We start from the raw sequence: 12,805 nt of genomic DNA, 5'->3' as shown, positions 1-12,805 counted from the left end.
TTCAATGACTCTTCATTGTGGGGATGACACCAATTACACAGTAGAACACGAGATGCTCTTCCCCAGGCTACGCTCAGTTGTTCATAAATTAGCAGTCTTTATGGACAGAAGAGAAAATTAGAGCATGTAATCTGACAGCCTGCATATCACATGCTTTCTGTATAGCATAGTAGCTAGGTTTTGACTAAATACGTTCCAGAAAGGCATCTAGTCTTCATTAGAAGACATCAAGAAATGGACAATTCCCACCACTTCCCTTTCTAGTTTGTTCCTTTGGTGATTCATCCTCACTTTTGAATTTTCTGCCCTATTTCTAATATGAATTAGTCTCTTTTGAGTTTTCATCCAATGGGTCTTGTTATGCGTTTCTCTGCTAGATTAATGAGCCCTTTAATACCCGATATTTTCTCTCCATGAAGTCACTTCAAGACTTCAGTGACGTCACCTCCCGATCTTTTTGATAATCTAAACAGGCTGAGCTCTTTCAATAGCTCACTAGCAGGCATTTTTCTCCAGCCCTCAAAACGTTTAATTGCTTTTTGCTGTACCATCTCCAATATTTCAAAATCTTTTTCAAAGGTGGATGCCAAAACTGGATGCAGTATTCCAGGATCAATCTTACTGATGGTGTGTCACCTTCCTGTGCTACTCATTGCTCTTTTCCTACATCTAATGATGGCGTTAGCCCTGTTCACCACAGCATCACACTGGGTGCTCATGTTGAATGGCTTGCCCAGCATGGCCCCCAAATCCTCTTCACAGTTAGTGCTTTCCTGGATACACGTCCCCATGCTGTAGGTGTGGCCTGCATGCTTTGCTGCTAGGTATAGGACCTTTCATTTGGTTCTTTTCAAACTTGTTTTCTTTGAATGGGTCCATCTTATCAAGGGATCCGATTGCTCTGTGTCACTGCCCTGTCCTCAGCATTAATTACCACTCTGCTCGTATTTTATCACCCACCAATAATAGCGGCAGTGATTTTATATTGCGTTGCAGTTCATTGACATTTATTTTCAAGAATTAGTCCTTGAGAGCCTCTTCGTATCCCTAGTGCCCAGAACCTGCTCCGCAGAGCCCAGCGAGAAAAGGCCGCCCAGCCCAGCTGTTCCATAGGGGCTAAGCACAGAACAAACTTAGGAGCTTGTGTTATCCATAGGTTCTGAACAACAGGTGGGGGTCATCAGCTTACAAAGACACTCTAGACCAGTAGCGTAGACAGGCCCCAAATGTATCTAAGTTTCCCGCCTTGCAAAATAGGAGAAAGAAAAACCAGAACCTTGATTAGCTTCATGTTATAGTTGTGGAAACTGAGGGACACAGAAGCAAAGAGATTCGCTCATGGTCAAAAAGCCAGGAATAGAAAATGGCAGATCTGCTGATAGTCAGTCCTGGGCCCCAGCCGTGTTTATCCTGGCCTCTCTGCTTCAGCTCCAGTAACAACCCGAGTAGAGGTTTGCTTCTTCTCCATGTTCTTTAACTTCACGTCACTGCAGAAGAAAGATTTTTTCTTACCAGCTGGCTCTAATGCATGTAGATGTCTTTCCAGAAGACGTGCTCTGGCTCAGTCATGTCATAAGTTTTCTGGAGGAAGCACTCGGTGACGTTCTAGGGCCTGTGTTATACACACGTTCTAAGTCCGAGCCGTCCCTCCCCGCTGCTCCTTCTACCAGCTCTGGAGATGCCCTTCCCTCAACCCCCAGGGCATATGCCCAGGTCGCAGCGACCCCCGCACCTGCCACTACATCATCTCCTCCAACCACTGCCTCTGCTACCATCTATAATGGCCAGGGCCCCTTCTCCACCTTGAACAGGAAGCACGGCATCCGTTGCCTCCTGGTGCCCGCCTTGCCCCGAGTGGAGATTTACGTGCGGGCGTTGGTGAGGGTAGTGGGGCCCATTGCCATCGAGGCGGCCTCCAAAATGTACGGAAAGGTCGTCTTCTTCCTAGCATCGGAGGCCGCTGCTCAGGAGGTGGAGAAGAAGGGCCTGGCTTTGGGGCCGTGTTCGGCCCCCTGGAGCCATTGGAAGACCTGAGTGTCCAGTTAGTCCTGACCTCCGTCCTGCCCAATGCCACCCTGCTGCCTTCCCTTTCTACCCTGGGGTGACCAATCTCTGTTATCAGCCCTCTTACATTGGGCTGCAAAGACCCCGCCCTCCGTCATGTCTTCTCGTTCCGGTGGCAGGTGCAACTTCAACTGCAGCTGGTGGCGTGAGATGAAGAGGCGCTCAAGGAGTTCTTCCTCGTCCCCTACCATGGAGCCCACTACCGGGTGCATTATTCCATGGGGGAGGCCCGGTTCTAGCTCTGCCGGGAGATGGGACACGTACGGAGGGACTGTCCCTTGGCGCAGCACAGAGAGTGTAAAGAAACCATGTTCCAGGGGAATCAGAATGGTCTAATGATTATGGCACTGGACTAAGAATCAGGAGACCTGGGTTCTATTTCTGCCTTGCTGGGTAAGTCAGAAATTCTTAGTGCACAGACTGTAGATTAAAATAGGGACAAGAAACTGTCCAGAGCTGTGGCATTTGAGGCCCTTTCAATTATCCTGTGCTGGTTCCATCAGGCAGTTTGTGTTTCCCCTGCTTGGTTTGGGTCCCTCTTAGATCTCCAAGGAGACCTTTGAGTGCTCTGGGTAACGTTCTCTGGTTTCATTGGAAAGACAGCAGAGAACCCAGGGAGTTACAGAAGGTTCTGGTCACCCTGGTGCCTCTGTCATATGCTTTGGAGGAGTTCATACAGGATCTCATGCCAGGCAAATGTCCTGCTTGGATTGGACTAAACTTTACAACTCTTGCAATGAAGTGGACCTGAGCAGATGGCTCCCCGCTAAATCAAACACTTTGCATCTTTCCCCATGTTAAAAACACCTGAAGTGTTTTTAAACATTAGCCAAGCTAATTGTTTGTCCTGATCTGTATTTATTATCGCTGCACAATAAAGCCTCTAATCAGCTCTAACACAGTGCAGCAACAACTTCTATTGCCTGCTGTGCTGGCACAGTGACAGCGTATTTATGCAAGTTTTCAGTTGCGGAAGTTTGGCCTGTATTTATTTATGTCTGAAAAACACCAAAAGTTAGATTCTGACTGTGTGGAGACATCAACTATTATAGAAATCACATTATAACGTTTACTTTGCTTACTATAGATGGGATTATAATAAAAATGTCATAGGAAAGATCCAAATGATAACTCTAGCCTGTGTTCTTGCACACAGGTTGTTAAACCCTGGGAACTGCTGAGAGCAAATTTAATCAGACTATATCTAGTACCACAGATGCGATACCAGTATGTACTGACAGCTACAGGTGATTTTTCAAAAGAGGTAGAAGAATTTCCACTTAGAACTATGACAGCACATGAGGTGGAGAAGAAGACATGTAAAATTATATATCCACATGGCTGTGCAGAGCAGACACTGGCAGATCTAGGTTCTGAATTGAACAATGAGGTAACAGTTTACATCTGGTGTTATTTCCACTCTATGGTCAATTACACAATCATGACCATGTGACAGGGGCTGTTAGCAGCTACAAACTGAGACCTTTGGAAGCCGGCACCCTGGTCACTGAGAGCACCCAGGGCACCGGGTGCAGTTAGAGTAGGAGGGACTGAGTAGTTTGGGTTTGGAAGGGCAGAGGGGATCACTTGCAGCTGTAGGGAGCCTGTGGAGGTCACTAGCTCCACGCTGAGAAGAAAGCAGCAGTATAAAATTCTCAATTGGAGCAGGAAGGGGCTCCTTGTAACTGCTGCTATTTTGTGATGCACCATAAAAAGTCATAAAGACGCTTGGTGGAAGTTCCTGGTTGACTGGATGCTGCTTAATTCACACAGAGCTCTGCCAGCCAGAGGTTGCAGGAACTGATGGGGGAGCCCATTCACAGTTAGAAATTTAAAAATGAACATTGCCTGCAATCTCTTCATGACACTTCATGCTGTAAATTGTGAGTGACAACACATTTTTATGTCTTGTCAGATACTAAAAGCCATGTTGTATATTAACCTATTTGCCAACATATATCCCAATGTAATAACACAATCAGATTGGATAAGAAAGCACAGTAATTACACATAAGTCAGTGAGAAATAGGGAAAGGAACGCAGATATTTCTGAAGGAAATTTTAGGGAAAAATTATCTAATTTTTTATTAATATTTCCCTGTGTGAAAAACTAGGAAAAACACATAGCTTCAGCAGCCCTTGCCACCCAGACACCAGCAGATGGGATAAAAGCCACAAATGAATCCATCACAAGATAATTTTAGGGTATTTATTTTCAAATAATCAACAAGTTTAGGGCACACTGCTATGAATGGCATATTGTGAATAAATCTTCAAAACTGAATTATTACATTGAAAATGTTCATAACGCATCATGTTTAAAACAAAAAGGAGTCCTAGCAATGCCATGTGACGTGCCTCCCCTCACACTCTGCTCAGCTAGATCTTCAAGAAATTAGGTTCAATGGCTAATTTCAAGGAATTAGATCAATCAATCACTATTTTTACAGAGCATTAGAGAAGGTGGTGGACAGAACTCAGAGGAATTGTGATGAATTTCCTGGAGCAACTTTCTATTCCTTGTACTCTAAACCTCACATGAGAACAAAAATATCACCCTTTCAACTGATTTATGGCCGAGAAGAAAGGTTTCCCAAGAAAGCGTCACCAAATTTAATGTTACGCATCATTAAGTGCCAGTGTCTTTAGTACAGTTAAGTTACTTTGTGAAGATTCAGTAAAGGAACACAACCCCTTCTCTATTTCTTTACCAAACTACATTTGTTGTGTCCTTATAACCAAGAACATGAAAAGCCTGGCAGTACACTGCAATCAACAATGGACACTGACAATACATTGCCTGCAAATAATATTTCTAAAAGAAATAAACTAAAAAATGGAGATTGTAGAAGAGATTTCTATCGATAGGAAGAGAGCATTTGAGGTTGGGGACCGTGCTTTAACAGATTTGAGAAAAAGAAAGGAAGGGTCATATCTTGATTATCAATGATATGTAGCTAGAAAGTTAAAAAACACATGAATTAATGCTGACAGAAGTTCAAAGAACATTATATATTCTTGTGTGAGTTAACTTAAATATATTGCTTAATTAATTCTATCATTTTTAACCTACTAATTTTCAAAGGTGAGGTGCAAGAGATGGGTGTATGTGCTCTGACTTCCAGAGAGAACCAGTTAAGACAATAAAGGGCGGGGGGGAAGAGCAGCTGCACATGTGTGTAGTTGTGATGTTTATAACACATGTACATTGTAACTGAACAACCCAGTCTGAGAATTTAATAGTTTATTTTGTTAAGATAAATATTTTGGATTTCTTGAAATTCCACAGTTGAAATACAAATGACGTTATTTAGAGAAGTTAAACTTCACTATAGATTTGAGGGAAGAATCCAAAAATAAATGTAAAAAATTCCAGTTCTAAAAATGTGTTTAGATGCTTGTTTTTGAAATACTGTTGAAATGTAAATTAAAATATTCTTGTATTTACACCTTGTTACAATAATATTTTCTAAATTAGAATAATCTTTTTTCTTTCATATTTTACATTGAGATTTCACAGGGGTAGAAAATTCTGACAGGAGTGAATGATCCCATCCCCCACCATCTGCTACCCCTGGGGCAGGGAACGGGGAAGGTGGGGGCTGGGGGTTCCCAGGTGTCCAGTTTTCGACTGGAACCTCCAGTTGAAAAGGGAAACTGGCAGCGTCCGGTCAGCACTGAAAATCCAGTTGCTGCAGTAACTGCCCCCCCCCCCCACTGGGTGGGAAGAGCAGCAGGGCTGGGAGGGGCCAGTCTGTGCTGCGGGGTCACTGTCAGGGACCGAGATTCCCTCCGGCCTGAGCTGGGACCGGGCAGATTATCAGGGGAGCCGCGTTTGTACCCCCAGCGTTGAGACCAGGACAGAGGAAAGGGCGGAGTGTCCCGGAGAAGGTGTCAGTGAAAATGAAGAGATGGGACCTGTCAGTCACATTGTAAAACGAGACCTCGCCCGCCTCATAGTCCAGGAAAATCCCCACCCGGCTGGGCCTGACGCTCATGGGGAGGGGGGTCAGGGTGGAGGTGCTGGCCTTGTATCCTCCATCCCTCAGCCCCACGACCCAGTATCCATTCCCAGGTGAGAGTCTGACCTTCCGCTTCCTGCTCACATATTCCCTACAAACCCCGAGGTCCCACTCAGTCTTGTCTCCCACCTCCACCTCCCAGTAACGCCTCCCGCCCACGAACCCCTCAGCGCCCAGGACACAGACACAAAGATCAAATCTCTCAGGGTTGTTGGGCAGATCCTGGCGTTTGTCTCCGAGTCTCACACGTTTCCGATCCTCAGACAGGACGAGCCAGGGATTTGCCGTGTCTGGATCCAGAGTGACGTCCACTGGGGAGAGAGTCACAGAGTCAGGGCCGGGGGCAGGGGCTGGTCACTGGGATCAAAGGGAAACTACCCTGGGTCCCGTTAATCACTGGGGGGGAAGACAGGGAGGTTGTTGCCTGAGGGGAGTCAGGGCCCCTCTGCCTGTGAGGAGACAATGAGGGAAAGGGCAGGAGGAGGGGGGGAGGGGTTGGAAGGTGGCAGGGGAGGGGAGGGGACAGGCTGATGCTGGGAGAGGAAAGGGGAGGGGGAGGTGACAGGAGCAGAGGGGGAGGAGGGAGGGACATGGGGTGGGGCAGGCACAAGGGCTATGTGGTGATAAGGGAAGGGAGGGGCACCAGGAGGACAGGCGTGTGAAGGGAAGGGCAGGTTCCAGGGGGCTGCAGGAGGAGAGGGGAGGGGAGGGCACCAGGGCAGAAGAAGGGGATGGGCCCCAGTGGGCACAGGGAAGCAAGGGAAGGGGCAGGCACCAGGGGAGGAGGGGTGTGAGCGAATGGGGGGAGCTCCAATGGGGCAGGGGAAATCAAGGGGCGGGTGAGCTGCCAGGGGGTGAGATGATGAGGACGGGGGAGGTGGAGCCATGGGCGGGGGAGCGAATGAACAGGCATTGGTGCCAAAGGGGCAGAATGGGGGGTGAGGGAGCAGGTGAGCAGAAGAGGGGCAGAGAGGGGTGTGGAGAAGGGCAGGACCTAGGGGGGAAGACGTGTGTGGAGGGAGATGTGGGCACCAGGGAGGCAGAGGGGGGATGAAGGGAGGGGTGGAGCCCAGGGGTTAGGAGACGGTGAGGGGAGGGGTGGGGCAGTGCTGGGGTGAAGGGAAGGGCTGAGACCAGGGGTCCCAAAGGGGGATGAGGGAAGGGACTTGCACCAGGGAGGCAGATGGGGCCAGGTGAGGAGCTGGCACCAGGGGACTGGAGGGGCGGTGAGGGGTGCAGGTGTCACGGAGCCAGAGGGGGAGGGGAGGGGCAGGGGTGACAAAGAGAAGGTGGCATGGGTGATGGTGGCAGAGGGGCGAGAGGAGAGCAGGGTCAGTGGGGCAGAGGGTGGGGAGGGGGATGGGCACCAGGAAGGAAGGGGACAAGGGGAGGGTCAAGTGTTGGGGGGCAAGAGGAGGGAAGGGGCAGGCAGCAGAAGGATGCAGGGGGAGGGGAAGGGCAGGTGCCAGGGGATTGAGGGGGTTGAGCAGAAGGGCAGGCACAGGGAGGGCAGAGGAGGGGAGGGACAAGCACCAGGGGGCAGAGAGGGGTGAGAGGCAGGGCAGGGAGGCAGAGGGAGGTGTTAGGAGAGCGGATTGGGGAGAGGCAGGTGCCAGGGGGTCAGAGTGGAGCTAGAGGAGGGATGGGCACAGGGGGATGAGGGAAGGGGCGGGTGCCAGGGGAGTAAGAAGGATGAAAGTCAGGACAGCAGAGGAGAGAGTGGGGTGTGTGATGGCAGTGGTAGGCACCAGGGAAGCAGATGGGGGAGAGGGGTGGGGTGGGAGACATGGCACAGAGGAGGGAAAGGGGAGAGGTGGATGCCAGGACATAGCGGGGGTGTGAAGTGATGGGAGGGCTCCAGGGTGCAGAGGATGTTTGGGGGAGAGGGGCAGATGCCAGGAGGGCAGGGGGAGAAGGGATGGGCTGTTCCAGTGGGGCAGAGATGGGTGGAGGGCAGGGGCATGTGCCAGGGAGGCAAAGTGGGAGTAGAGGGACAGGGGCCCAGGGGAGCAGAAAGGGAGTGAGAAGAGAGGGAGGGATGTTGGTGAGGGGTCAGAATAGACGCAGGGTCCAGGGTCCCTCACAGGGTGGGGGAAGGGTAAGGGAGGGGCAGGAGCCAGAGACGGGGGAGGGAGAGGCAGGCCCCAGGGAATCTCTGTCGCTTTCGGGTCATGTGTGGTTGGTTTCTCACTCAGAGCAGGTTGGTGCTGTCCCCACACACACTGGGGGTGCAGCCCTGCCCCAGGGGGAACAGCTGGGACTCTCCGTGCTGGCAGGCCCCACAGGCCCCACCTTCCAGCCAGGAAAACCCCACAGCCAGCCCCACTCTTCGCCGGCTCATAGAGTCCCACCTCCACAGGGGCAGTTGTCTGCATTGGGCATTACAGTGGAAGATTCCGGGGTGGGTATAAATGCGCACTAATGGGCTGTTGCTAATGAGGCCAGAGCAGTGGCGAGGAGAGGGGAGGAGAGGGAAGGGGGCATTTTCCCCACTTACTGACCCCTCCCCATCTGGGAGAAGCTGCACCGGGGACAGTCCCCGTTCACACCTGCACAGCGCATCTGCACTAGGGCTTTGCACCGGTGCAGCTACATCAGTGCAAGGAAACCCCGGCAGACATGGCTGAGACACTGCTGTGCCAGGGGCCGTAACCCCTCCCCTCACTGGGGTTATGGATCAATAATTACAGGGTCACTGGAGCAGGGGAGCTGGACACGGGCTCCCAGGTGGGGGCACAACACACTGGGCTGCAGAGTCATTCTCACCCCCACGCTCTGGCCCAGTGCCCATGGCAGTGTGTAGACACAGGGGGACGTCAGACACCTGGGGCCCAGCGGATCGAGCTCTCATGGCATCACACGGGGGGATTGAACCTGGGGCTCCCAGCTGAGGGCCCAGCCACTGGGCTAAAGGCTACAAGGGAAGCGGCAGCACCTTTTTCTGTTCATTGAAACCAGTCAGCAAACCCGACATGGATTCACGAATAGTTTCTCTTGACCCAAAATATAATTTTGCAGCAAATAAACTATTTGTCCAAAACATTTCACCCAGCTCCACTGCAAACCTGTCTGAGCAACTTAGGAGCCCCAATCCCAGTGACTTGCAAGGAGAGACTGTCAACATCCCCAGAAACGCAGTTACAGGCAGGCCGGGCTCAGGACATCAGCTGTGAAACACTCCAGAGCTGCTGTTTAATTTGCCCTTTGCAGACAAATGCCCCCTGGGCCCCTGATCTCACCCCCACAAATCAGGCTGGACATGGAGACTCGGCTCCAGCCTGAACTCTCTGCCCAGAGCCATTTGTCCCATGGACGCTGCTAGCGGCACAGACCCTCTGCAGCTGCACCTGGGTATCCCCCAGAGCGGATAACAGTCACAGAGACCGTCTCAGAGCCCCAGGAGCTCAGGTGTCTCCATCTAACAACTGTGCCAGCCACCCCCCTTGCTCCCATTAACCAGCCGTGGGTCAGACACGCTGGGAACTTTCACATTCAGACTCTGGAGACACTTTGGGTCCTTCTACACAGCTTGCAGCAGCGAGTCTCGGAACAGGGTGGACAGATTCAGGCAGGGCCGCCCAGAGGATTCCGGGGGCCCGGGGTCTTCGGCGGCGGGGGGCCCTTCCGTTCCGGGACCCGCCGACGAAGTGCCCCGAAGACCCGCGGCGGGAACCCCCCGCCGCCGAATTACCACCGAAGCGGGACCCGCCGCCGAAGCGCAGCCCGGTCTTCGGCGGTAATTTGGCGACGGGGGGCCCCCACCGCGGGTCTTCAGGGCACTTCGGCGGTGGGTCCTGGAACAGAAGGGCCCCCCGCCGCCGAAGATCGGGCTGCGCTGCGCGCGGGTCCCGCTTCCCCCCGCCCCAGCCCCAGCCCCAGCCTCTTACCCCCGGCTCCCTCCTCACCCGGAGCCTCAGCGCCTGGCCGGAACAGCCGCAGCGTGTGACCGGCGGGGCCTGAGCCCCGCCCCGCTCAGAGCCGCGTGGCGAGGGGCGGGCTGGGAGCTCCCCGCCGAGCGGAGGGAGCCGAGCTCAGCCTGAAGCTCCCAGCCCCGCCCCCTCACCACGCGGCTCTGAGCGGGGCGGGGCTCAGGGGCCCCGGCGGAGACTCGGCGCTTGATGCGCTGAGGCTCCAGGAGAGGGGCGGAGGCGGGAGCCTCCGCTCTTCTCTTGGGGGCCCCTGCAGAGCCCGGGGCAAATTGCCCCCTTTGCCCCCCCCTCTGGGCGGCCCTGGATTCAGGCTTGCTGGGCTCCCTCTTTGGCACTAAAAATAGCCACAAAGATTTTCAGGTTCTGGCTGAAGCTCAGGCTCTGAAGCCCAGGGAGGAGCCAGGTCTGCCCCTCACAGTGCAAGAGGGGACATTGTCTGTGTCCACATCCCCTTCACCCCCTTCCTGGCATGGGGAACAGCAGCCCCAGGACCCCTCCTTCACCCCCAGGGCAGGGGAGTGAGAGCCCTCAGCCTCCTGGGCAGTGGGGCCTCCCAGCACAGGTTCCTGGGTGAGCGTGAAAGTGTCTCCAGACAGAGAGCTCTGTACACCCGGCAAATACACAGATGTGCCCGTGGATCAGGATCCGGGATGGTGCTCTCCCCAGGAGTGATGGAAGCTCCCTAAAAGTAGAGGGGTCACCGGTGCTGAAACCGTGGACCCACCCTCTCATGTCGGCCCTTCTTCCCAAGCTGCTGCCCCCGCACCACCCCTTCTCTCTGAACCCCCATTCTCACACCGCTCCTTCTCCTTGACCCGAGCCCCCGCCCTCACTCCAACACCCTGATCCCCTGGTTGCTCCTCTCCGTCCCGTCCCCCCCCATTTTACAGCCTGTAAAAAGTGGAAGGGAACAGCCCTCCCATTGGTAAAAGTGATTGGCCATGGCCCCCTGTCCCCCATCTTCCAGTGCCCCTTACTCACTCCCCAACCCCAGGAGGAGAGGAGCCTTGGGGAAGTGTCAGTGAGTTCAGTGCTGGGGGTACGAGTGGGGTTTACACCCCAGCTGCTGGAGCTCTGTGTATCGAGGATATGAAGGCATCACAACGGCCATGTGAGCCCCCCCACTGTCCTGCCAACGTGGCTCAGCCCTGACACCTGCTGGAACCTCTCCCTGGGGAGCAACCGTCCCTGCGGCCTGTTCAGGCCTTTGCTTCCCTGGGGAGATGGTGGCCAGAGCACCCCCCTCCCTCCCAGCTCTGTGTGGTAGGATACCCCAGAATTCATTGACCCCTGGGCTACTGGTGCTGCTATGTGTGCGCATGTCTCCTGGGCTTGCTAACCTCTGCTGGCGCTGCCCAGTCTCCCCCAGCATGCACCAGTGCACCCAGAGGTCAGGCAGCAGACTGGGTAGAGGAAAGCTGAGAGACAGGAAAGCTGCTGGGTGGGCACAGTTTGTTTTACTTGTGTCCGTGAGTTTCACAGTCTGGTTATAAAAACATCTGCCTCTGCACTGGGGACATGGCCTGCCTCAGCCCAAATCCATGGAGACACTGAATAGCTCTTAGCCCTTCAGAGTATTGTAGAAGGAAATTGCAGGTTAAAAAGCCTGTATGAGCATGAAAACCCTGCTGTTGGGAGGGGAGATCTGAGCAGTTTAATGCCTATTAAGGTTAGGTGAGATAATGTCTATCAGGCACGACCCAGATACCATATTGGGAAGGTGAAGTGGAGGGGAAATTACTCAGCATTTTTCCAAAGCAAAGGAGCAGAGAGCTCTCAGGGGCTGGTGCGGTTTTGACAGATCTCATTTCAGCGGAGCTTACAGCACAGTTACCTGCATATTGTCGGGCTTTTTCCCAACCTGAAATCAAGCAAATAGAGAGAGATGAGAACTGCCCTGAACACAGACTTGCTGAATAGAAAAGAATCTCTAACAAGGTTTATGATAAGAGAAAATATATTTCTGTATGATAACTATCTATTAGCAAAACCACAAATTTATTTACCTGCATTTAGTAGGGCTCTTCTCCACTCTGAAACCAAACACAGACAGAGATGAGACCTCCCCTGACCACAGACACTCTGAATACGATACAACTTTGTAGCAAGGTTTATATTAGAAATAAAAGGCAACGTACTGAGTTCACCCTGCAGTTTCTCTAAAAGTAAAGCAAAGAGAAACGAGTAAACATATAATAAAAGAAAAAGGAGGCTATTCAACAAGATCCCATACCACACAAACCAAACTGACTCTCAGTTCATACTGAAAGCTCTGAATACCTGCCCTGGGGGGGGATCTACGGAACTTGTAAAGTTTGAGATTCCCCCTCCCTTACCCATTGCAATGAACAAAGGGACTCACCTTTCTCTGCACAATGCAAGTGAATAGCAGGAGAGATGTGTTACAAGGCAGAAGATTTAACTCAATTATTGCAAGCTCATAGGAGTCATTTTTCTACTGGTAGAAAGTAGAACACACACAGAGGCTCTGCCTGGCTATTCCCATTGCGAGCATTATACTGGGGACACAAGGCCTAGTGCAGTTAAAACACTGAGTAAATGGCTGTCTCCTTTCCCTTCTGGCAGAGCTAAGGGAGGCCCCACACTGAACTCGGTGGCGTTTCTGTCCGTCTGTAATGGGAGAACTTTTGAAAACCACGTCCCATCAGCTCCGGCGTTTCAGGGCATGTTCTAGGCTTCAGTGGGCAGAAACCTCCTGATTTTGGTGAAAACTGGAGAACTGTAAAAGCCAGATTTCCACTAAAATCACCGTTTGATCCCTCAAGATAC

The 12,805-nt window shown here is 52.3% G+C and overlaps 1 pseudogene; it reads right to left on the bottom strand.

Annotated features, from left to right (window-relative positions):
* Positions 1-5,664: 5,664 nt before the first annotated feature.
* Positions 5,665-12,805, bottom strand: part of LOC120392945 — a 63,759-nt pseudogene continuing 56,618 nt past the window's right edge.

The sequence above is a fragment of the Mauremys reevesii genome, unplaced genomic scaffold, assembly GCF_016161935.1.
Source record: "Mauremys reevesii isolate NIE-2019 unplaced genomic scaffold, ASM1616193v1 Contig13, whole genome shotgun sequence".
NCBI classification, from domain to species: domain Eukaryota; kingdom Metazoa; phylum Chordata; order Testudines; family Geoemydidae; genus Mauremys; species Mauremys reevesii.
The sequence above is the reverse complement of the archived record's forward strand: the minus strand, read 5'-3'. Positions and strand labels throughout refer to the sequence as shown.